The 26,673-nt window shown below is 45.7% G+C and overlaps 1 long non-coding RNA gene across 1 annotated transcript in view; it reads left to right on the forward strand.

The window, feature by feature from the left end:
- Positions 1-26,673, forward strand: part of LOC110502999 (uncharacterized) — a 61,817-nt gene that overhangs the window by 17,157 nt on the left and 17,987 nt on the right. The window lies entirely within an intron of this gene.

A 26,673-nucleotide genomic window follows, 5' to 3' on the forward strand; every position in this document is an offset into this window, starting at 1 on the left:
AATACTTTTTTCATATGTAATCTTGTAGATAATTTAATACATTTGACCAGCCCAGTGCGGGATTAAAAGACGTTGACTCAGTCGGCGAAGGCTTTTATGGAAAGACATTCAAGCCAGAGTCAATGCTAATTTAATGAGCCAAGGATTTTACCTGTGTCTCACCTTTCACTTTTGTTGCCACACTCGAAACTGCACTTATGAAAGGCCCCATCCGGTTTGGTTTTCACAATCAATCTATTTTTTCCCTCGAAAATAAAATATTCTGTGTTCGGAGAAGCCGTTTCTTGCACTTCTATCTGGGAAAGAGGGTTAATCTTTCAACAGACAGAGCAAGAAAAAGCTTTTGAAAGAAGGATCCAAGAAGAATAGAAAACCCTCCCTTGTGGCTCTGTGGTCAAACATGAGTGTAGACGACAGGCTGGCACTTGGCCCAGAGAGTGTGAGCACCCCTGCCATATCCAAGACTAAACCGTGCCAGCAGCCACACTGAACAAGTTGGCACAGATTAAATCAAATCAAATCAAATAACATTTTATTAGTCACATGCTCCGAATACAACAGGTGTAGACCTTAGAGTGAAATGCAGTTTAAAAAATTGAGAAAAATAAGAAATAAACGCAACAAGTAATTAAAGAGCAGCAGTAAAATAACATAAGCGAGACTATATACAGCGGCCTACCGGTACAGAGTCAATGTGTGGGGGCACCGGGTAGTTGAGGTAATATGTACATGTAGGTAGAGTTATTAAAGTGACTATGCATAGATGATATCAACAGAGAGTAGCAGCGGTGTAAAAGAAGGGCGGGGGTCAATGCAAATAGTCTGGGTAGCCATTTGATTAGATGTTCAGGAGTCTTATGGCTTGGGGTAGAAGCTGTTTAGAAGCCTCTTGGACCTAGACTTGGTGCTCCGGTACCATTTGCCGTGCGGTAGCAAAGAGAACAGTCTGTGACTAAGGTGGCTGGAGTCCTTGACAATTTCTAGGGCCTTCCTCTGACACCGCCTGGTGTAGAGGTCCTGGATGGCAGGAAGCTTGGCCCCAGTGATGTAATGGGCCATTCGCACTACCCTCTGTAGTGTCTTGCAATTGGAGGCTGAGCAGTTGCCACACCAGCCAGTGATGCAACAAGTTAGGATGCTCTCGATGGTGCAGCTGTAGAACCTTTTGAGGATCTGAGGACCCATGCCAAATCTTTTCAGTCTCCTGAGGGGGAATATATTTTGTCGTGCCCTCTTCATGACTGTCTTGGTGTGATTGGACCATGTTAGTTTATTGGTGATGTGTACACCAAGGAACTTGAAGATCTCAACCTGCTCCAATGCAGCCCGGTCGATGAGAATGGGGGCGTGCTCTGTCCTCTCTTTCCTGTAGTCTACAATCATCTCCTTTCTCTTGATCACGTTTAGGGAGAGGTTGTTTTCCTGGCACAACACGGCCAGGTCTCTGACCTCCTCCCAATAGGATGTCTTGTTGCTGTCGGTGATCAGGCCTACCTCTGTTGTGTCATCGGCAAACTTAATGATGGTGCTGGAGTCGTGCCTGGCCGTGCAGTCATGAGTAAACAGGGAGAAAAGGGGGGGACTGAGCACGCACCACCGAGAGGCCCTTGTGTTGAAGATCAGCATGGCAGAGGTGTTGTTACCTACCTTTAACACCTGGGGGCGGTCCATCAGGAAGTCCAGGATCCAGTTGCAGAGGGAGGTGTTTAGTCCCAGGGTCCTTAGCTTATTGATGAGCTTTGAGGACTCTATGGTGTTGAACGCTGAGCTGTAGTCAATGAATAGCATTCTCACATACGTAGGTGTTCCTTTTGTCCAGGTGGGAAAGACCCGTGTGGAGTGGAATAGAGATTGCATCATCTGTGGATATGTTGGGGTGGTATGCAAATTGTAGTGGGTCTAGGGTTTCTGGGATAATGTTGTTGATGTGAGCCATGACCAGCCGTTCGAAGCACTTCATGGCTGCAGATAGGAGTGCTACGGATCGGTAGTCGTTTAGGCAGGTTATCTTAGTGTTCTTGGGCACAGACACTATGGTGGTCTGCAGCAAGCCCTGCTAAATCCTACGATCATTAGAGCCGGTGTAGTACGATTCTACCTTAGTCCTGTGTTGACGCATTGCCTGTTTGATGGTTCGTCGGAAGGCATATCTGGATTTCTTATAAGCTTCCGGTTTAGAAAGCTCCTTGAAAGAGGCAGCTCTTGCCTTTAGCTCAGTGCCCATGTTGCCTATAACCCATGGCTTCTGGTTGGGGTATGTACGTACGGTCACTGTGGGGATGACGACATCTATGCAATTATTGATAAAGCCAGTAACTGATGTGGTGTACTCCTCAATGCCATCAGAGGAATCCCGGAACATATTCCAATCTGTGCAAGCAAAACAGTCCTGTAGCTTAGCATCTGCTTCATCTGACCATTTTTTTATTGATCTTGTCCCTGGTGCTTCCTGCTTTAGTTTTTGCTTGTAAGCAGGAATCAAGAGGACAGAATTATTGTCAGATGTGCCAAATGGAACTTGTGGGACGAGCTTTGTATGCGTCTCTGTGTGTGGAGTAAAGGTGGTCCAGAGTTTTTTTTCCTCTGGTTGCACAATTAACATGCTGATAGAAATTTGGTCAAACGGATTAAAGTTTCCATGCATTAAAGTCCCCGCCTACTAGGAGCGCCGCCTCTGGCTGAATGTTTTCTTGTTTGATTATGGCGGAATACAGCTCATTCAATACTGTCTATGTGCCAGCTTTTGACTGTGGTGGTATGTAAAACGCAACGAAAAATACAGATGAAAACTCTCTAGGTAGGTAGTGTGGTCTACAGTTCATCACGAGATACTCTACCTCATGCGAGAAGTAGCTCGAGACCTCCTTAGGTATCGTGCACCAGTTCATATTTACAAAATACATAGTCCGCCACCCCTTGTCTTACCAGACGCCGCTATTCTATCCTACCGGTGCAGCTTATAACCAGCCAGCTGTATGTTGCTAATGTCGGGGTTCAGCAACGTCTATGTGAAGCATAAGATATTACAGTTTTGAATGTCCCGTTGGTAGTTTAATATTCTGCGTAGGTCATCTATTTTATTGTCCAAAGATTGCACGTTTGCGTGCAAAATGGAAGGAAGTGGGGGATTATTCGATCGCCTATGAATTCTCAGAAGGCAGCCCGTCCTCCGGACCCTTTTTCTAAACCTCTTCTTAACGCAAATCACAGGGATCTGGGCCTGTTTCCATAGAAAGCAGTATATCGTTTGCATCGGCCTCGTTAGACTCGTTAAAGGACAAAAGGATTCTGCCAGTCAATGGTGAGTAATCGCAGTCCTGATGTCCAGAAGTAATTTTCGGCCATAAGAGACGGTAGCAGCAACATTATGTGGGGGCATGTAAAATGTCTGCCTTCTTCACCGGCGCCATCTTACAGAGGCACAGGAGGAGAGAGAGACACAGGATGAGAGAGAGACAGAGAGACAGACAGACATTGAGAGGGGGAACGGAGAAGCTCCGGAAGCTCAGTGAGTGGGGAAACGGAGAAGCTCCGGGAAGATCAGCAAACAAGGTCAGAAAGACAAGGAATGGTGGAACAGGAAATGACACGGGATACTCTTATTCTCCTCTTTTTCTGCTGTGATGCAAGCCAGCCTGCTCTGAGTGAGAGCAGTGTGGAGGGAAGCTGACATTGTTGAGGTATGAACTTCACTGTTTGTGTTATGGACAAAAACAGTGAGTCAGATCAGGCCCTCTCGATTGGGGATAGGGGCCTGACCTGCCGGTGGATACAGTTTTTTTTATTGGCCAGTCAAGTTAATTTTATAAATTCAGAGCATCTCTGAGTTCATACCGCGTTAGATTGCACTATACTTTCTATTATCTCTGGCTCTTTTCATTTCAGTTTCTTCCTAAATAGTAACAGCAAATAATCTGCAATCTGGAGTTAAATGTCTAGCTACACATAAATTGAATAAATTCCAAACAAATACAGCTGTGTAGGGACACACACACACACACACACACACACACACACACACACACACACACGCACACGCACACACACACACAGGTCGCCTGTCTAGTCTTGAACCAGGTACCAAAGGACCTTCTCCCAAACACTCCACAAGGGAAGCGTTTTGAGGTATTGTGACAATACTTGCGATTGATAGCTAAAACAAGACTCCTGTAATAAAAGGAAACTCTAAAAATCATCCATTAATATCCACCTAGGTATGAGTAAGACAAAAGGAAGGAAAGTTATAAAGTATTCATGTGGTGAACAGACCAGACTAGTGCATCATCTGGTGAACAGACCAGACTAGTGCATCATCTGGTGAATGGACCAGGCTAGTACATCATCTGGTGAATGGACCAGGCTAGTGCATCATCTGGTGAATGGACCAGGTTAGTACATCATCTGGTGAATGGACCAGGCTAGTGCATCATCTGGTGAATGGACCAGGTTAGTACATCATCTGGTGAATGGACCAGGCTAGTGCATCATCTGGTGAATGGACCAGGCTAGTACATCATCTGGTGAATGGACCAGGCTAGTGCATCATCTGGTGAATGGACCAGGTTAGTACATCATCTGGTGAATCGACCAGGTTAGTACATCATCTGGTGAATGGTCCAGGCTAGTGCATCATCTGGTGAATGGAATAGGCTAGTATAACATCTTGTGAATGGACCAGGCTTGTACATCATCTGGTGAATGAACCAGGCTAGTACATCATCTGGTGAATGGACCAGGCTATTGCATTATCTGGTGAATGGACCAGGCTAGTACATCATCTTGTGAATGGAGCAGGCTTGTACATCATCTGGTGAATGGAGCAGGTTTGTACATCATCTGGTGAATGGACCAGGCTAGTGCATTATCTGGTGAATGGACCAGGCTAGTACATCATCTTGTGAATGGAGCAGGCTAGTACATCATCTGGTGAATGGAACAAGTTTGTATATCATCTGGTGAATGGACCAGGCTAGTGCATCATCTTGTGAATGGACCAGGCTAGTACATCATCTGGTGAATGGAACAGGTTTGTATATCATCTGGTGAATGGACCAGGCTAGTACATCATCTGGTGAATGGACCAGGCTAGTGCATCATCTGGTGAATCGACCAGGTTAGTACATCATCTGGTGAATCGACCAGGTTAGTACATCATCTGGTGAATGGACCAGGCTAGTGCATAATCTGGTGAATGGAATAGGCTAGTATAACATATTGTGAATGGACCAAGCTTGTACATCATCTGGTGAATGAACCAGGCTAGTACATCATCTGGTGAATGGACCAGGCTAGTGCATCATCTGGGGAATGGACCAGGTTAGTACATCATCTGGTGAATCGACCAGGTTAGTACATCATCTGGTGAATGGACCAGGCTAGTGCATCATCTGGTGAATGGAATAGGCTAGTATAACGTCTTGTGAATGGACCAGGCTTGTACATCATCTGGTGAATGAACCAGGCTAGTGCATCATCTTGTGAATGGACCAGGCTAGTACATCATCTGGTGAATGGAACAGGTTTGTATATCATCTGGTGAATGGACCAGGCTAGTACATCATCTGGTGAATGGACCAGGCTAGTGCATCATCTGGTGAACAGACCAGGCTATTGCATCACCTGGTGAATGGACCAGTCTAGTGCAGTATTATTAATTAGACAGATTGCTTTTTTGTAAAACCATTCTATAATCAGTCTGCCATGATCCCCAATAAGCCACCCCATGCTACTTTACAGCCTCCCAAGTTTATGCCTTCTGTTGTTTTATCAGTTGTTGATGATAATGTTTTCTCTACCTGCTCACAAGCTCTTTACCAGAGAACTGAAACGTTATAGTCGTTCGTAATAAATAGTGAAAGGGATGTAGCTTTCTGCCACTAACTCGGCCCTCAGCTCCTCTCTGTCCTCTGGGACCTGGGATGACATGCAGCAGCCTAGGACACATCAAACTTCCATACACTTCTTCTCTTTCTCCCTCTCTGACTCTCTCTCTCTCTCACTCTCCCTCTCTCTCCCTCTCTCTGTCTCTCTCTCTCCCTGTCTGTCTCGCTCTCTGTCTCTCCCTCTCTCTGTCTGTCTGTCTGTCTGTCTGTCTGTCTGTCTGTCTGTCTGTCTGTCTCTCTCTCTCTCTCTCTCTCTCTCTCTCTCTCTCTCTCTCCCTCTCTCTCCCTCTCTCTCCCTCTCTCTGTCTCTCTCTCTCTGTCTCTCTCTCCCTGTCTGTCTCGCTCTCTGTCTCTCTCTCTCTCTCTCTGTCTCTCTCTCTCCCTGTCTCTCTCTCTCTCTCTGTCACTCTCTCTCTGTCTCTGTCTCTCTCTGTCTCTCTCTCTCTCTCTCTGTCACTCTATCTGGGATGACATGCAGCAGCCTAGGACACATCAAACTTCCATGCACTTCTTCTCTTTCTCCCTCTCTCTCTCTCTCTCCCTCTCTCTGTCTTTCTCTGTCTCTCTCTCTCTGTCTCTCTCTCTCTGTTTCTCTCTCTCTCTCTCTCTCTCTCTCTCCCTCTCTCTCTCTCTCTCTCTCTCTCTCTCTCTCTCTCTCCCTCTCTCTGTCTTTCTCTGTCTCTCTCTCTCTGTCTCTCTCTCTCTGTTTCTCTCTCTCTCTCTCTCTCTCTCCCCCTCTCTCGCCCTCTCTCTGTCTCTCTCTCTCTCTCTCTGTTTCTCTCTCTGTCTCTTTCTCTCTCTGTCTCTCTCTCTCTGTCACTCTATCTCTCTCTCTCCCTGTTTCTGTCTCTGTTTCTCTCTCTGTTTCTCTCTATCTCCCCCTCTCTCTGTCTCTTTCTCACTCTCTGTCTCTCTCTCTGTTTCTCTCTCTCCCTCTCTCTCTCTCTCTCGCTCCCTCTCTCTCTGTGTCTTTCTACCTCTGTCTCTCTCTCTCCCTTTTTATCCCTCTCTCTCTGTCTCTGTCTCTGTCTCTGTCTCTCTCTCTCTCTCTCTCTCTCTCTCTCTCTCTCTCTCTCTCTCTCTCTCTCTCTTTCTCCCTCTCTGTCTCTCTCTCTCCATTTCTATCCCTCTCTCTCTGTCTCGCTCTCTCTCTGTCTCTCTCTCTCTCTCTCCCTCTGTCTCTCTCGCTCTCAGATGACAGCCTGTTGAATCATGTCTCAGTTCAGTAGTTGAACAAGTGCAACAACAATGACATTGGTCCAGAATCTATCCAGCAGCGGTCTTTGGAAGTAAAAGGCTGGACTGATAGAGCGAACAGACTCCCGGCTGGCTTCAGGTTTTGACTGCAGCTCCTTTAAAAGACAGATGCCTCATTGTTCCTCAGTGATTTGGTCGGTGTGCTTAATTAAAGCTAAATTGCAAAGGAATGACCCAGTAGCTTTAGACCACAGGCCCCATGTAGGTATATAGCCTACACACACACGGACGGACGGACAGACAGACAGACAGACAGACAGACAGACAGACAGACAGACAGACAGACAGACAGACAGACAGAGTAGAAGTCCTGCTCTGTAGTTGGTGCACTACAGAACTCTGGGACATGAGGGACACACACACACACACACACACACACACACACACACACACACACACACACACACACACTGAAACCCCAGAGACAACAAAGCCTGGATGCAATACCCATCAGTTGAAGCACTATTACTGAGAGGCAACGCTTAGAGCAAAGGAATTTGCAGCTTGCAGCATCAATGCAGTGGCAGGGGCAGCCGCCATCAGAATTTTAATTGTCTGAGACAAAGGAGGTTTTTACATTTTTGCTCTGGTCCTTTCCCCCGTCATCCATGGAACAATAAATGTGTCCGGACCTGTTATGGAGATCGTTTGAAGTTCTGGAGGAGACCGTACATTTTTCAGGCACCTTTGGGAGCCGGTGCAGTGGTGCAGAATACCTCTATTTCATAGTCACTGTGATCTATGAAGTGGTCGGCCTACCTCTATTTCAGAGTAATGATGATCTGTGGTCCTCTGCATCTCGGTTTCCGAGGCACCGTAAATCTCAGGGGCCTGGACGGCCATCATTATGGCTCGGGAGGTTGGTGGAGGGAGGTCCACTTCTGTTCTCATGGGCTAACACATTTGGTCATTTTACTGCACAGGGAAGCTACAGTATTGCCCAACCCCCCCCCCCCCCCCCCTAGTCTGGATGACCCCCCCCAGACTATCCCATTCCCCACACTATCCTGTCCCTTACACCTACACTATCCCATTCCCCAGACTATCCCATTCCCCACAATATCCTGTCCCTTACACCTACACTATCCCATTCCCCAGACTATCCCATTCCCCATACTATCCTGTCCCCAAAACCTAGACTATCCCATTCCCCAGACTATCCCATTCCCCAGACTATCCCATTCCCCAGACTATCCCGTCCCCAAAACCCAGAATATCCCATTGCCTAGACTATTCCATCCCCCAGACTATCCTGTCCCCACCCCCCAGACTATCCTGTCCCCACCCCACAGACTATCCCACCCCCACCCCCCCAGACTATCCCGACCCCACCCCCCCAGACTATCCCAACCCCACCCCCCCAGACTATCCTGTCCCCACCCCCCAGACTATCCTGTCCCCACCCCACAGACTATCCCACCCCCACCCCCCCAGACTATCCTGTCCCCACCCCACAGACTATCCTGTCCCCACCCCCCAGACTATCCTGTCCCCACCCCCCAGACTATCCTGTCCCCACCCCACAGACTATCCCACCCCCACCCCCCAGACTATCCTGTCCCCACTCCCCAGACTATCCTGTCCCCACCCCACAGACTATCCCACCCCCACCCCCCAGACTATCCTGTCCCCACCCCACAGACTATCCTGTCCCCACCCCGCAGACTATCCCAACCCCCACCCCCCCGACTATCCTGTCCCCACCCCACAGACTATCCCGACCCCACCCCCCCAGACTATCCCAACCCCACCCCCCCAGACTATCCTGTCCCCACCCCCCAGACTATCCTGTCCCCACCCCACAGACTATCCCACCCCCACCCCCCCAGACTATCCTGTCCCCACCCCACAGACTATCCTGTCCTCACCCCCCAGACTATCCTGTCCCCACCCCACAGACTATCCCACCCCCACCCCCCCAAACTATCCTGTCCCCACCCCACAGACTATCCCACCCCCACCCCCCAGACTATCCTGTCCCCACCCCACAGACTATCCCAACCCCACCCCCCCAGACTATCCCACCCCCCAGACTATCCTGTCCCCCCCACCCCCCCAGACTATCCTGTCCCCACCCCCCAGACTATCCCAACCCCACCCCACAGACTATCCCAACCCCCCCAGACTATCCCACCCCCATCCCCCCAGACTATCCTGTCCCCACCCCACAGACAATCCCAACCCCACCCCCCCAGACTATCCTGTCCCCACCCCACAGACTATCCCAACCCCACCCCCCCAGACTATCCTGTCCCCACCCCACAGACTATCCCAACCCCACCCCCCCAGACTATCCTGTCCCCACCCCACAGACTATCCCAACCCGACCCCCCAAGACTATCCCAACCCAACCCCCCCAGACTATCCTGTCCCCACCCCCCAGACTATCCTGTCCCCACCCCACAGACTATCCCACCCCACCCCCCCAGACTATCCTGTCCCCACCCCACAGACTATCCCAATCCCACCCCCCCAGTCTATCCCAACCCCACCCCCCCAGACTATCCTGTCACCACCCCACAGACTATCCTGTCCCCACCCCCCAGACTATCCTGTCCCCACACCCCAGACTATCCTGTCCCCACCCCACAGACTATCCCAACCCCACCCCCCCCAGACTATCCTGTCACCACCCCATAGACTATCCTGTCCCCACCCCCCAGACTATCCTTTCCCCATCCCCCAGACTATCCCAACCCCACACCCCCAGACTATCCCAACCCCACCCCCCCCAGACTATCCTGTCACCACCCCACAGACTATCTGTCCCCACCCCCCAGACTATCCTTTCCCCACCCCCCAGACTATCCTTTCCCCACCCCCCAGACTATCCCAACTCCACCCCCCCAGACTATTCCACCCCTTGCCCGGTCCGCTAGCTAGCCGTTGTCAGACAGATTTTCTACGCGCTGTCCATCTGTGTCTCTGCTGGGTCTTCAGCTATTCACCTCGTGCCGACCTGGTTGTCCTACATGCTCGTAAAAGACCATATTCCTATTAAGTTCTAAAGGTTTTTATAACAAATGCACCGTTTCATGGGCTTGAAAGAGTGGGAAATGTCAGAGGACAGATAAAGCTGAGTTACTGTTTCCAGTTTCACAAATCACAGCAACAAGTTAGCAATGAAAAGGAAAGAGGAAAGAAAGAGAGAAAGACAGGAGAAAGAGAGAGAAAATGAGAAAGAGAGAAAGAGATGGAATGCAATGAAAAAGAGAGAAAGAAAGACAGAGAAGGAAAGAAAGAAAGAAAGAAAGAAAGCAGAGAGAAATACAGAAAGAAAGAAAGAAAGAAAGAAAGAGAGAAAGAAAGAAAGAGAGAGAGAGAGAGAGAGAGAGAGAGAGAGAAAGAAAGAAAGATAGAGAGAGAGAAAGAAAGAAAGGGAAAAGGAGAGAATCCAGATCTCCTATTCTCTCTCTCTCTCTCTCTCTCTCTCTCTATCTCTGTCTCTCTCTCTCTCGCTCTCTCTCTCTCTCTCTCTGTCTCTCTGTCTCTGTCTCTGTCTCTCTCTCTCTCTCTCTCTCTCTCTCTCTCTCTCTCCGTCTCTCTCTCTCTCTCTCTCTCTCTCTCTCTCTGTCTCTCTCGCTCTGTCTCTCTCTCTCTCTCTCTCTCTCTGTCTCTCTCCCTCTCTTCCGTAGACACCTGTGAGAGTCTAATGTTTCAGTGGGTCCCTGAAAAATAAACGCATTGCTCCAATCTCTTAATCAGAGTGGCTCCGTAGAGTATGGTCACATGATATGGTCTGGGGGCGGCTGATGATGCCTGAGCGTCGGTGGAGGAGGGTGGGTGGGGCAGCTTAATCTTTTTTAATTCAAATCAAGGAGGTCCCTGGTGGGGCGCTCAGATGATACCCTATCCGGCGCAATCAGGCTGACCTCCACTCTGAGCAGCGCTCTAAATGATTAATGGAGCTGCCTCCCTGCTCTGTCCCCATGGCAACGGGAAACTTGATAACCCTCAGGAATTCGCTGCTCGACCCAAAGTGTGTGTGTGTGTTGGTGTGTGTGTGTTTTGCCAGGATATAGCTGGGTGGGTGGGTGTAGTGGAGAGAGGGTGCTTCATGGAGGGTTGGCACGGAGAGAGTGTAACTATTGGGAATCATTCACCCCAGACCACTAACTAGTCGGGGTAAGGAGGTAGACCAGCAGCCAGCAGGATTTCGAGGGAACATTTCTAGTGAAATTAAGGTAGTGCTGGTGTGTTCAGGGAGAAGTAGCATTTCTGGTGAGGTAATGGAAGGATGGTACAGAGAGTTACATAGGCTACTGATACTCTGATGCCTTCATAGGGAAGTGAATGGTCAGGCATGCAGACAAACAGAAAGAACACCACACAGGGCTACAGTTTTTACAGTCGGACTGCATGTTATTGGCAATGGGTGGACAACTGGAAAGTGTATCTCACAGAGAAGCAAATATGTAATGCAGAGAATATGTAAATCTATCACAATCTCCAATAAAAGTCAACTTCCATAGCTACTGTAGTTGATACATACAGAAGCTACAGCTATTACAGCCAATGTTACTCCTCTGTTTGAGTGCACTCCGACCTGCAGTCCAGTGTGGAATTCCCTGATTGGGGGCCTGGCCCATCCAGTGTGGAGGTCCCTGATTGGGGGCCTGGTCCATCCAGTGTGGAGTTCCCTGATTGGCATCCTGGTCATAGCTGGTCAGTCAGCCCTTTTGTCCATTGGTCCAGAGAGCCACTGATATGGAAATCTATGTTATTAACAAGTTGGGGTCTCTTGTGCTCAAGTGCCCCTGTGTCTGTTTAGAGGAAAGGGGGGTTGCTACTTACAACCCACATTGATCTGATTGTCTGGGGTATTGGAGTGAGGCCTGAATCTATTGGCAGGGGTAAGGAAACTACAAACCCAGAGTCAGTAGAGGCCCTATTCAGGACTGTGAATGGTGGCCTGCAAAGTAGAGGTCGACCGATTATGATTTTTTTAACGCCGATACTGATACCGATTATTGGAGGACCCAAAAAAAGGCTGATACCGATTAATCTGCCAATTTTTTAAATGTATTTATTTGTAATATTGACAATTACAACAATTCTGAATGAACACTTTTAATTTAAAATAAATAAATAAATAAATAATGAAACATGTTCAATTTGGTTTAAATAATGCAAAAACAAAGTGTTGGAGAAGAAAGTAAAAGTGAGTATGTGCCATGTAAAAAAGCTAACGTTTAAGTTCCTTGCTCAGAACATGAGAACATATGAAAGCTGGTGGTTCCTTTTAACATGAGTCTTCAATTTTCCCAGGAAAAAAGTTTTAGGTTGTAGTTATTATAGGAATTATAGCACTATTTCTCTCTATGCCATTTGTATTTCATATACTTTTGACTATTGGATGTTCTTATAGGCACTTTAGTATTGCCAGTGTAACAGTATAGCTTCCGTCCCTCTCCTTGCCCCCAACCTGGGCTCGAACCAGGAACACATCGACAACAGCCACCCTCGAAGCATCGTTAACCATCGCTCCACAAAAGCTGCCGCCCTTGCAGAGCAAGGGGAACAACTACTTCAAGGTCTCAGAGCAAGTTACGTCACCAATTGAAACGCTATTAGCACGCACCCCGCTAACTAGCTAGCCATTTCACATCGGTTACACCAGCCTAATCTTGGGAGTTGATAGGCTTGAAGTCATTAACCGCTCAATGTTTGAAGCACAGCAAAGAGCTGCTGGCAAATGCACAAAAGTGCTGTTTGAATGAATGTTTCCCTAGTTTAATATTGCCTGCTAACCTGGATTTCTTTTAACTAAATATGCAGGTTTAAAAAAATATACTGTGTATTGATTTTAAGAAAGGCATTGATGTTTATGGTTAGGTACATTCATGCAACAATTGTGATTTTTTTTCAAATGCTCTTTTGTTATGTCATCCCCCGTTTGGCGAAATTGGTCTTCACACAGTTCGCAACGAACCAGGTGGCCCAAACTGCTGCATATAGCCTGACTCTCTTGCACAGAACTTGACAGAATTTCCCTAGTTAAAAGAAATTCATGTTAGCAGGCAATATTAACTAAATATGCAGGTTTAAAAATATATACTTGTGTATTGATTTAAGAAAGGCGTTGATGTTTATGGTTAGGTTCACATTGGTGCAACGACAGTGCTTTTTTCGCGAATGCACTTGTAAAATTTCCGTTTGGCAAAGTAGGCTATGATTTAATGATAAAGTAACATGCACCGCATCGATTATATGCAACTCAGGACAAGCTATATAAACTAGTAATATCATCAACCATGTGTGGTTAACTAGTGATTATGTTAAGATTGATTGTTTTTTACAAGATACGTTTAATGCTAGATAGCACCTTACCTTGGCTCCTTGTTGCACTCCCATAACAGGTAGTCAGCCTGCCACGCAGTCTCCTCGTGGAGTGCAATGTAATCGGCCATGATCGGTGTCCAAAAATGCAGATTACAGATTGTTATGAAAACTTGAAATCCCCTTAATTAATCGGCCATTCCGATTAATCGGTCGACCTCTACAGCAAAGACATCAACTCTACAGTTAAATTCAATACTTGCAGCCGGCATAGTCTTCTGTGGGCACCAATGGGCAGCAGCTAGTGCTCATCTAGCAGCTAGACTCCCACACTTGGGTGAAGTCAGGCTGGCCACATGGAGAGAGCCCTTTCCTGTGTTGGCTCATATTCTGCACATATTGGGATGATTGCACACCTAAGTCATGCAAAAAAGGTGTTTGTGTTTGTGAGTGAGTGAGTGAGTGAGTGAGTGTGTTGGTAATCAAGCCCATTTTGGCAGTTGAAGGATGAATCAACCACTTGGCTTCGACAAGAATCCACACAGACAGCTCGCAGAAAATGCCATACTGTCCAGGCTGTGTACTGAAATACCATCCTGTGTGTGTGTGTGTGTGTGTGTGTGTGTGCGTGTGTGTGTGTGTGTGTTACTTTGGGAGAGTGTGTCTCTCTCTCTCTCTCTCTCTCTCTCTCTCTCTCTGTGTGTGTGCTGTTGCATGGAAATACCATTTGTTCGTTGCTCATGATATCCCCTTTAGGTAATTGTATATTAGCTCCACACATAACATCATGTCAACTCAGAATACTTCCTCCACACAACATCATGTAAACCCACAACACTTCCTCCACACAACATCATGTAAACCGACAACACTTCCTCCTTACAACATCATGTAAACCCACAACACTTCCTCCTTACAACATCATGTAAACCCACAACACTTCCTCCATACAACATCATGTTAACCCACAACACTTCCTCCTTACAACATCATGTAAACCCACAACACTTCCTCCACACAACATCATGTAAACCCACAACACTTCATCCATACAACATCATGTTAACCCAAAACACGTCTTAAATACAACATCATGTAAACCCACAACACTTCCTCCACACAACATCATGTAAACACATAATACTTCCCCCATACAACATCATGGAAACCCAAAACACGTCTTAAATACAACATCATGTAAACCCACAACACTTCCTCCACACAACATCATGTAAACCCATAATACTTCCCCCATACAACATCATGGAAACCCAAAACACTTCTTAAATACAACAAAATGTAAACCCACAACACTTCCTCCACAAAACTTCATGTAAACCCACATCACTTCCTCCTTACAACATCATGTATACCCACAACACTTCCTCCATACAACATCATGTAAACCCACAACACTTCCTCCACACAACATCATGTAAACCCATAATCCTTCCTCCATACAACACCATGGAAACCCACAACACTTCCTCCACACAACATCATGTAAACCCACAACACTTCCTCCATACAACATCATGTAAACCCACAACACTTCCTTCTTACAACATCATGTATACCCACGACACTTCCTCCATACAACATCATGTAAACCCACAACACTTCCTCCACACAACATCATGTAAACCCATAATCCTTCCTCCATACAACACCATGGAAACCCACAACACTTCTTAAATACAACATCATGGAAACCCACAACACTTCCTCCGTACAACATCATATAAACCCACAACACTTCCGCCACACAACATCATGTAAACCCATAATACTACTTCCATACAACATCATGGAAACCCACAACATTTCTTAAATACAACATAATGTAAACCCACAACACTTCCTCCACACAACATAATGGAAACCCCAAACACTTCTTCCATGCACCATAATGTAAACCCACAACACTTCCTCCACACAACATAATGTAAACCCATAATACTTCCTCCACACGACATCATGTAAACCCACAACAATTCTTCCACACAACATACTATAAACCCACAACACTTCCTTCACACAACATCATGTAAACCCATAATACTTCCTCCATACAACATCATGGAAACCCACAACACTTCTTCCATACACCATAATGAAAATCCACAACACTTCCTCTACACAACATCATGTAAACCCATAATACTGCCTCCACACAACATCATGTAAACCCACAACAATTCTTCCACACAACATCATGTAAACCCATAATACTTCCTCCACACAACATAATATAAACCCACAACACTTCTTCCATACACCATAATGAAAACCCACAACACTTCCTCTACACAACATAATGTAAACCCATAATACTGCCTCCACACAACATCATGTAAATCCATAATACTTCCTCCATACAGCCTCATGTAAACCCATAATACTTCCACAACTCTGCTTTTGTTAACCATGATTCATAAGCACACTGAGGGAAAATAAACTCAACTCAACATTTTTCTCCTGTTCTCATGGGAAATGCTATCCTTTGGTGCTGCTCCAACGTGTGTAAAGGAGCACTCTGAATATATCTAACCTGTTAACACACAATCAGCACTGTGTAGTATCCCTGGTGGAGAGATGGTAAAGAGACCATGTTAGGAGGAGCAAATAATTTATATGCAATGACTGGAATGAGTTAAAGACCACATTACATCAGGGAATCATCAAAAGAGATAAGGGTGAAATGGAAAGAAAAATGGGCCAACTGATCTTGAAGGTGTGTGTATGTTTGTGTGGTGAGTGACATATGCCACGGGGATATTGGTGACAAGCTGACAGGCTTATATACCCAGACTGACCTGTTCTACTCTGGCACCCTTGATCCTTCACCCTCCAGACTCTGGTTCCTGGTAACTTTGGCTCCTGGGTCCTACATCCTCCAGTTCCTGATAACTTTGGCCCCTGGGTCCTAAACCTTCCAGACTCTAGTTTCTCTACTTCCTATTTTCCTTTATTTTACTAGGCAAGTCAGTTAAGAACAAATTCTTATTTTCATTGACAGCCTAGTTCAGTGCCTGCCTGTTCAGGGGAAGAACGACAGATTTTGTACCTTGTCAGCTCGGGGATTTGAACTTGCAACCTTTCGGTTACTAGTCCAATGCTCTAACCACTAGGCTACCTTGCCACCCGTTCTGACACCAGCAATAAGGAACCTGGGCAAAACCATGCCGAACAAACCGGCAAGCATGTGACATATCCCTCATACTGTTGTCATGGGCACCTTAGTTATTCCACACTGAGTCCAATACTGTCCCATTATTGTCCAATACTGAGTCCAATGCTGACTCACTTAGCTTTACCACACTGAGGCCAGTCCTGTCTCCTGACTAACTGACTCACTGACTCACTTAGCTATACCACACTGAGGCCAGTCCTGTCTCCTGACTAACTGACTCACTGACTCACTTAGCTATACCACACTGAGGCCAGTCCTGTCTCCTGACTCACTGACTCACTTAGCTATACCACACTGAGGCCAGTCCTGTCTCCTGACTCACTGACTCATTAACTTTACCACACTGAGAACAGTCCTGTCTCCTGACTCACTGACTCACTTAGCTTTACCACACTGAGGCCAGTCCTGTCTCCTGACTCCCTGACACACTGAATCACTTAGCTACACCACACTGAGGCCAGTCCTGTCTCCTGACTCACTGACTCACTTAGCTATACCACACTGAGGCCAGTCCTGTCTCCTGACTCACTGACTCACTGACTCACTTAGCTACACCACACTGAGGCCAATCCTGTCTCCTGACTCACTGACTCACTGACTCACTGACTCACTGACTCACTTAGCTATACCACACTGAGGCCAGTCCTGTCTCCTGACTCACTGACTCATTAACTTTACCACACTGAGGCCAGTCCTGTCTCCTGACTCCCTGACTCACTGAATCACTTGTCTACACCACACTGAGGACAGTTCTGTCCCCTGACTCACTGACCCAATTAGGCGTACACTGGACTCACAGAACACACTGTGTCTACAGTCAACCAGTAAGTATCTGAAGGTCAGCTCAGTTGGACCCATTCAAAGTGTTCTACTCAGTCACTAGTGTACTGTCTGTCTGTGACCTAGCTTGCGTTGCACTGAGATCTAATTAGACAAGAAGACCAGGCCTTTTCCATGTTCCCAGGTCGCTGTGTTTACTTTCATAAACAAACTAACCAACAGGCGAAATGAAGACAAATGACCAGTGAACACCACCACTGCAGCAGCAGTAGAAATATTGAGTCATATTGGAACTGAGGAAAAATATATAGAGCAGAAAAATAACAGAGACCTGTTGGGCAGAGAGGGGCGGGGCGGAGAGGGGCGGGGCGGAGAGTGGCAACAAGGGGCGGAGCGGGGCAGGTAGAGGCAGGGTGGGGCGGAGAGGGGTGGGGCAGGGTGGGCTTGAATGTTGAGCACTAAGCTAATTAGTCATAGAGGGCAAAGTGGAGAAATGTATTAGAGGTTAACACAGAAAGGGGAATGTTTACAGAGAGATACCTCATGGGAGATAGACTTGGAGGGGCTCCAAGCGATATCGCCGTATACCGTTGGTACTAACCACAAGACAGCCACTGCACACATCATGCACAGCCTGTCAACACCATGTCACAGTGGTAGGCAATGTCACTAGCCTGTCTGTCCATCTGTGGTCATGGTGGTCACCCAAGCTTTATCTCTGCAAACAACCCTCAACAAATTAGCTCCTAAGCAGAACCCAAAGCACTGCATTCTCATAATCCTTGTCATACAGGGATACAACTGCCTGCGCAATATTTCCTCGAAACTATGAAAAAAAGGGATCATACAGCTGCAACCATTCCCGGCCGCCACGACTTCAGAGGCAGGCTGTCCTCCAGAGTATAGTCTCCGGTGCAGGAGAAAGAGAGATGTCTGACAGACCAAATGAAACGCAGAGGCAGAGAGGGCTGGCGTAATCGGGTTACATGATTGATGAGAGGGGGAAATGGGATCATGTTGTATTAAGAAAATGTGTGTTTGAACCCAAAACCGGCGTGCATCAGCAGACTAATGCATCAGCTATGGACACCTGAGAGCTAGATGCTGTTAGCTCGGTCCCAATGGTGAGCAGGACCATCGATCCTACGCAACCTCTCTCTCTCTCTCTCTCTTTCACCACTGCTGTAAACTCAACATAGCACAATAGCGTCTGTGTATCTGTGTCTGTTTTTGCCAAAGTGTCCAATGTAAACTTTTGGCACAAGCAGGATGCCAACACTTAATCCCTGTGCCTTGTTAGCGGTACAGTAGCACTGCACTGCCTCAATGAATTTAGGAGGGCGTACTGCAGGTGTTTGTCTCGCTACAGGCCAGCCAGTGTGCTAGAGTGATGACTTAGTGGCTAAATTGATTCTGCAATAAATAATATTCTACAAATATAAAATACATTGATGTACAGTGCATTCGGAGAGTACTCAGACCCTTTGACTTTTTCCACTTTTTAAATTACGTTACAGCCTTATTCCAAAATTGATTAAATAAAAAATATATATTTAGATAAGTATTCACACCCTTTGCTAAGAGACTTGAATTTGAGCTCTGGTGCATCCTGTTTCCATTGATCATCCTTCAGATGTTTCTACAACATGATTTGAAAAGGCACACACCTATCTATATAAGGTCCCACAGTTGACAGTGTGTGTCAGAGCAAAAACCAAGCCATGACATGGAAGGAATTGTCTGTAGAATAAAAAAAAAATGTTAGTCCCTTTTTCTCCCCAATTTCAATCTTTTGTAATCGCTGCCACTCCCCAATGGGCTTGGGAGGCAAAAGGCGAATCATGCGTCCTCCGAAACATGACCTGCCAAACCACGCTTCTTAACACCCACCTGCTTAACCTGGGGAGCCAGCCGGACCAATGTGTTGGAGGAAACACTGTTCAACTGACAACCGCGGTCAGCTTGCAGGCACTCGGCCCCCCACAAGGAGTCGCTAGAGCGTGATGAGCCAAGTAAAGCCACCCCGACCAAACCTGTTCAACGCTGGGCCAATTGTGCGCCGCCCTATGGGACTTCAGATCACGACCGGTTGCGATACAGACCGGGATCAAAACCGGGTCTGTAGTGGCACCTCTAGCACTACGATGTAGTGCCGTAGACCGCTGAGCCACCCGGGAGGCGCAGGCTTCCATCATTCTTAAATGGAAGAAGTTTGGAACCACCAAGACTCTTCCCAGAGCTGGCCGCCCAGCCAAACTGAGCAATCGGGGGAGAGGGAGGTGACCAAGAGCCCGATGGTCACTCTGACAGAGCTCCAGTGTGACTCTGTGGGGATCAGAGAATCTTCCAGAAGGATAACCATCTCTGCAGCCCTCCACAATCACACCTTTATGTGCCTAAAAGGCACGTGACAGCCCGCTTGGAGTTTGTCAAAAGGCCCCTAAAGACTTTCAGACCATGAGAAACAAAATTCTCTGGTATGATGAAACTAGGATTGAACTCTTTGACCTGAAAGCCAAGCGTCACGTCTGGAAGAAACATGGCACCCTCCCTACGGTGAAGCATGGTGATGGCAGCATCATGCTGTGGAGTTGTTTTTCAGCGGCAGGGACTGGGATTCTAGTCAGGATCGAGGGAAAGATGAACGGAGTAAAGTACAGAGAGATTATTGATGAAAACATGCTCCAGAGCGCTCAGGATCTCAGACTGGGGCGAAGATTCACCTTCTAACAGGACAATGACCTTAAGCACACGTTCAAGACAATGCAGGACTGGCTTCGGGACAAGTCTCTGAATGTCCTTGAGTGGCACAGGCAGAGCCTGGAATCTACCATATCTGGAGAGACCTGAAAATATTTGTGTGGCGACGCTCCCCATCCAACATGGCAAAGCTTGAGAGGATCTACAGAGAAGAATTGGAATAACTCCCCAAATACAGGTGTGCCAAGCTTGTAGCGTCATACCCACATAGACTCAATGCTGTAATTTCTGCCAAAGGTGCTTCAACAAAGTATTGAGTTTCTGAAAACTTATGAAATTTTTTATTTTCATTTAAATGTATTTTATACATTTGTAAAAAAAAATCGAAAACATGTTCTTTGTCAATATGGGGAATTGTGTGTAGATTGATGTGGAAAAAAACGATTTAATCAATTTTACAATAAGGCGTCTGAATACTTTCCGAATGCACTGTAACTACCAAAACGCATACAATATAGCTCAGAATTTGAATTATTTATTTATGCAGTCATTATTATAATATATTACATTTATATATTATAATATATTACATTTATAATGGGTTTTGTATGTTGTAACCATGTTTCAACTAAGAAAATGGTCTCCTTGTGTACAAGCATGCACGTGTATGTGTCCTAGGGCAAAGGTTACTGTGATATCTGCATTTCTGGATGATCCGTCTGTTTTGGGTTTTGCTCAACTGAACCATCATTTTGAAATGTTTGGTTCTAAAACAAATCAGTGGACAATCCCTCAACAAACAGTCACTGCGGTGGAAACCATCGTCATAAAGAGGAATGAATGAAGAAATGGAGTCAAAGTCACACAACAGCGGAGAATGGAAGCAAAATCAGCCAAAACAAGCACTAAAGAAACTAAACCTGCAATATATATAATGAGAGTGTCATACCGTATTCTTGACTTTATTTAATCTTATCATGCACCAAACATTTGCTCATGTCATAACTTTTCAGAGAGGAAAATAGTTCAGAAATGTTATGCAACTATAACAGGTAATATTTCCATTTTTCCACAACTGTTATATTTTTCCACAGTCAAACAAATCAAAAAGCTGAAACCAACTTTTTATTAAATTTTTTATTTAACCTTTATTTAACCAGGTAGGCTAGTTGAGAACAAGTTCTCATTTACAACTGCGACCTGGCCAAGATAAAGCAAAGCAGTTCGACACATACAACAACACAGAGTTACACATGAAATAAACAAACATATAATCAATAATACAGTAGAAAAGTCTATATACAGCATGTGCAAATGAGGTAGGATAAGGGAGGTAAGGCAATAAATAGGCCATAGTGGCAAAATAATTACCATATAGCAAATAAACACAGTAATGGTAGGGTGTGCTGAAGATGAATATGCAAGTAGAGATACTGTGGTGCAAAGGAGCAAGATAAATAAATAAATCCAGTATGGGGATGAGGTAGTTGGATGGGCTATTTACAGATGGGCTATGTACAGGTGCAGTGATCTGTGAGCTGCTCAGTCAGCTGGTGCTTAAAGCTAGTGAGCGAGGTAAGAGTCTCCAGCTTCAGTGATTTTTGCAGTTCGTTCCAGTCATTGGCAGCAGAGAACTGAAGGAGAGGCGGCCAAAGGAAGAATTGGCATTGGGGGTGACCAGTGAGATATACCTGCTGGAGCAAGTGCTACGGGTGGGTGCTGCTATGGTGACGATTGAGCTGAGATAAGGCAGGGCTTTACCTAGCAGAGACTTGTAGATGACCTGGAGCCAGTGGGTTTGGTGACGAGTATGAAGCGAGGGCCAACCAACGAGAGCATGCAGGTCGTAATGGTGGGTAATATATGGGGCTTTGGTGACAAAACGTATGGCACTGTGATAGACTGCATCCAATTTGTTGAGTAGAGTTTTGGAGGCTATTTTGTAAATGACATCGCCGAAGTCGAGGATCTGTAGGATGGTCAGTTTTACGAGGGTTTGATTGGCAGCATTAGTGAAGGATGCTTTGTTGTGAAATAGGAAGCCAATTCTTGATTTAATTTTGGATTGGAGATGCATAATGTGAGTCTGGAAGGAGAGTTTACAGTCTGACCAGACACCTAGGTATTTTCAGTTGTCCACATATTCTAAGTCAGAACCGTCCAGAGTAGTGATGCTGGAAGGGCGGGCAGGTGCTGGCAGCGATTGGTTGAAGAGCATGCATTTAGTTTTTCTTGCATTTAAGAGCATTTGGAGGCCACCCAAGGAGAGATGTATGGCATTGATGCTCATCTGGAGGTTAGTTAACACAGAGTCCAAAGAAGGGCCAGAGGTATACAGAATGGTGTCGTCTGCGTAGAGGTGGATCAAAGAATCACCAGCAGCAAGAGCGGCATCATTGATGCATACAGAGAAGAGAGTCGGCCCGAGAATTGAACCCTGCGGCACCCCCATAGAGACTGCCAGAGGTCCGGACAACAGGCTCTTCGATTTGACACACTGAACTCTATCAGAGAAGTAGTTGGTGAACCAGGCGAGGCAATCATAGCTAATTGAGCCTGCAGGAGAGGCTCAGCTTTTCCAGAGAAAGTTTGACAAACAGGCTTTATGTAGGAGAGATGGCCATTGTTTGTGTGACTCTGTCCTGCTGGCCACAGAGCGACAGAGATGTTTTAAATTCTTTCGGGATCAGTGTCCCTTCCATGGGACGGTTGAGCTAACATAGGCTATTCCCAGGAAATAGACATATCTGATATATTCTTGTTTATCTAACCGCACTGTCCAATTTACAATAGCTATTACAGTGAAGTAATACCATGCTATTGTTTGAGGAGAGTGCCCAAAATTTTTAACAGAAATGCAATAGTTCATTGTATCAGTCTAAAACTGTGCACATACACTATACATTACACCTGGGCTGGAATAATACATTATGGCCTTTCTCTTGCATTTCAAAGACGATGGTACAAAAAATACAAAAGAACGGATGTTTTTTTCTTTGTATTACCTTTTACCAGATATATTGTGTTATTTTCCCCTATATTCCTTTCACGTTTCCACAAACTTTAAAGTGTTTCCTTTCAAATGGTGTTTCCTTTCAAATAATACCATAGTACCCTCCAAACTCGTCATCAAGCTCGAGACCCTGGGTCTCGACCCCGCCCTGTGCAACTGGGTACCTGACTTCCTGACGGGCCGCCTCCAGGTGGTGAGGGTAGGTAACAACATCTCCACCCCGCTGATCCTCAACACTGGGGCCCCACAAGGGTGCGTCTGAGCCCTCTCCTGTATTCCCTGTTCACCCACGACTGCGTGGCCATGCACGCCTCCAACTCAATCATCAAGTTTGCGGACAACACTTCAGTGGTAGGCTTGATTACCATCAACGACGAGACGGCCTACAGGGAGGAGGTGAGGGCCCTCGGAGTGTGGTGTCAGGAAAATAACCTCACACTCAACGTCAACAAAACAAAGGAGATGATTGTGGACTTCAGGAAACAGCAGAGGGAGCACCACCCTATCCACATCGATGGGACAGTAGTGGAGAGGGTAGTAAGTTTTAAGTTCCTCGGCGTACACATCACGGACAAACTGAATTGGTCCACCCACACAGACAGCGTTGGGAAGAAGGCGCAGCAGGAGGCTGAAGAAGCAGGCTGAAGAAATTTGGCTTATCACCAAATGCACTCACAAACTTCTACAGATGCACAATCGAGAGCATCCTGTCGGGCTGTATCACCGCCTGGTACGGCAACTGCTCCGCCCACAACCGTAAGGCTCTCCAGAGGGTAGTGAGGTCTGCACAACGCATCACCGGGGGTAATCTACCTGCCCTCCAGGACACCTACACCACCCGATGTCACAGGAAGGCAATAAAGATCATCAAGGACAACAACCACCCGAGCCACTGCCTGTTCACCCCGCTATCATCCAGAAGGCGAGGTCAGTACAGGTGCATCAAAGCAGGGACCGAGAGACTGAAAAACAGCTTCTATCTCAAGGCCATCAGACTGTTAAACAGCCACCATTAACATTGAGTGGCTTCTGCCAACATACTGACTCAACTCCAGCCACTTAAATAATGGGAATTCATGTAAAAAATGTATCACTAGCCACTTTAAACAATGCCACTTGATATAATGTTTACATACCCTACATTACTCATCTCATATGTATATGTACTGTATATACTGTACTCTATATCATCTACTGCATTTTGCCATCTTTATGTAATACATGTACCACTAGCCACTTCAAACTCTGCCACTTTTATGTTTACATACCCTACATTACTCATCTCATAAGTATATACTGTACTCGATACCATCTATTGCATCTTGCCTATGCCGTTCTGTATCATCACACATTCATATATCTTTATGTACATATTCTTTATCCCTTTACACTTGTGTGTATAAGGTAGTAGTTGTGGAATTGTTAGGTTAGATTACTTGTTGGTTATTACTGCATTGTCGGAACTAGAAAGACAAGCATTTTGGTAAATATTGCAACTGTTACGTTCTGACCTTAGTTCTGTTATTATATCTTTGTTTTAGTATGGTCAGAGTGTGAGTTGGGTGGGCAGTCTGTTTGTTTTTCTATGCTGGTTTTTGAGTTCGGCCTAGTATGGTTCTCAATCAGAGGCAGCTGTCAATTGTTGTCCCTGATTGAGAATCATACTTAGGTAGCCTGGGTTTCACTGTTGGGTTGTGGGTGTTTGTTTCCGTGTGAGTGTTTGGGCCACACGGTACTGTTTCTTTTGGTTCACATCGTTTATTGTTTTGTTCCAGTGTTCAGTTTGTTTATTAAAAAGACATGAACACTTACCACGCTGCGTTTTGGTCCTCCGATCCTTCTCGCTTCTCCTCCTCAGAAGAGGAGGGCTAGATCCCTTACAGCAACATAGAAACTGTGTATGCTATAACCTGTTTGTGATAGTAGAATCGTGATCTGAAAGTTAACGTAATGGGTCAGACAACAGAGCCATAGCACACATGACTATACTGACACCTAACTAAATAGCCTATTTCTTATTTCCTGGATTTTGTTCTCTTATAGTCTTGTGTTTTATCATTACTGTTATATACTGTATGATAGAGTTCAGAGTTAAAAGTGTGCTGCCTCATACGGTTTATAAGTCTCTCACTGAACTCTCTGAAATTTGAGTGAAATATCCCATTGATTTTCTCAAAGCCTTTTTGCTCCGGTCCAAAAGGAAGTGATTGTATGGTTGTTCCCCTCCATTAAAAGCCTAGATTACTGCACATTAGCTATGGGCCTAGATTAAAAATAAACGGCATTGAAACTTCCTTCAATATCACAATGACCGCGGAAATGTTTTGTTACACACTGGGAACAGGAGGAGCATTTGTTTGCACCGAGCGATTCCTTTCAAGGTCTTGAATGTTCTGAACTGATCAAATAAACAGCTACATATGAGAACAAGTTTCAAAGCAAATGTTACAATTTCAATAACTACAGAGATGTAAATGCACTATTCCACTGTTTATGATATATCTACAAAAACTCAAATGTTTTACATTAAAAAAGTGAACTCTTTAAAAATGTTTGATTTACTTTCAAGGTCTTTGCAATATTGTCCATACATTTGAACCTAATCAAACTGACGTCAGTATGAACAGTTTAAAACTCATGCAATTTGAGACTGCTAATCATGTGGTCAAACAGCAGTAGGCATTTCATGACTGCACTAGATGATTCTCAAATGGGATATTTGGCTTGTGTTTTTAGTCAATTTAAATATACCATTATACATGTATGTGTATTGTTATTGCAAATTAGTGTGAAATGCAATAAAAAATGTGATGTATAATTCCAAAATAGAATGTTATTTATACTTTACAAAGGGTTCTAATTGATCTTAATAGAAACATAATACATGCATGCTCTATTATCTATGTACTGTATGTAGTTTGACTGACGAAAGATTAATTGTATCTTATTTGATCAAATAACAATATTTGATCAAATCTCTTTCCTCTTGTCTTGGACGTGTGTTGGGGTTTACTGTAACCCCCAGAGATATTCCATAGACTGTTAGAGTGTATCAGATAATGTGAAGATTAACAGCGGACCACCCCACACGCAAACAGGATGTAATGGCTGTCTGCATTTTTTCCTCTGTCATCAGTCATTTGGGTCAAAGGTTGCACGATTAATCAAAACTGTTTCTGCAGTGTGAGATACACAAATGAGCCTCTTAGGATTACCCACGGCTGAAGATGGCCCCGTCTGTTTATATCTTCCAGGCTGCAGGGTTACATTAAACTCCCCATTTCCAGTCTGGTGTGAACTAATCAGCCATTCCATTTGAGTGACTTTACTCTGTCCTCCATTTCCTATTCTGCTGTCATGATGAGCTTTGTATAGGACTCGTATGAGGTCCTGCCGGTTACATTAGCTGGTGTTTGGACATCTGTGGGGCTTGGCTCAATGAGGAGGCCTGTCAACGTGGCTTTTGTAAATCGAGAGATAGTCCAAACACTCGGACACGCTGTAATAAAAACAAGCCCCTGTTCCCTGCATTAGGTCTGCGTTAGAGGAGAGGGATGGGTCTGAGTGAT

This window comes from Oncorhynchus mykiss, chromosome 23 (assembly GCF_057628025.1).
Source record: "Oncorhynchus mykiss isolate SJ-2025 chromosome 23, ASM5762802v1, whole genome shotgun sequence".
Classification (NCBI taxonomy): Eukaryota; Metazoa; Chordata; class Actinopteri; order Salmoniformes; family Salmonidae; genus Oncorhynchus; species Oncorhynchus mykiss.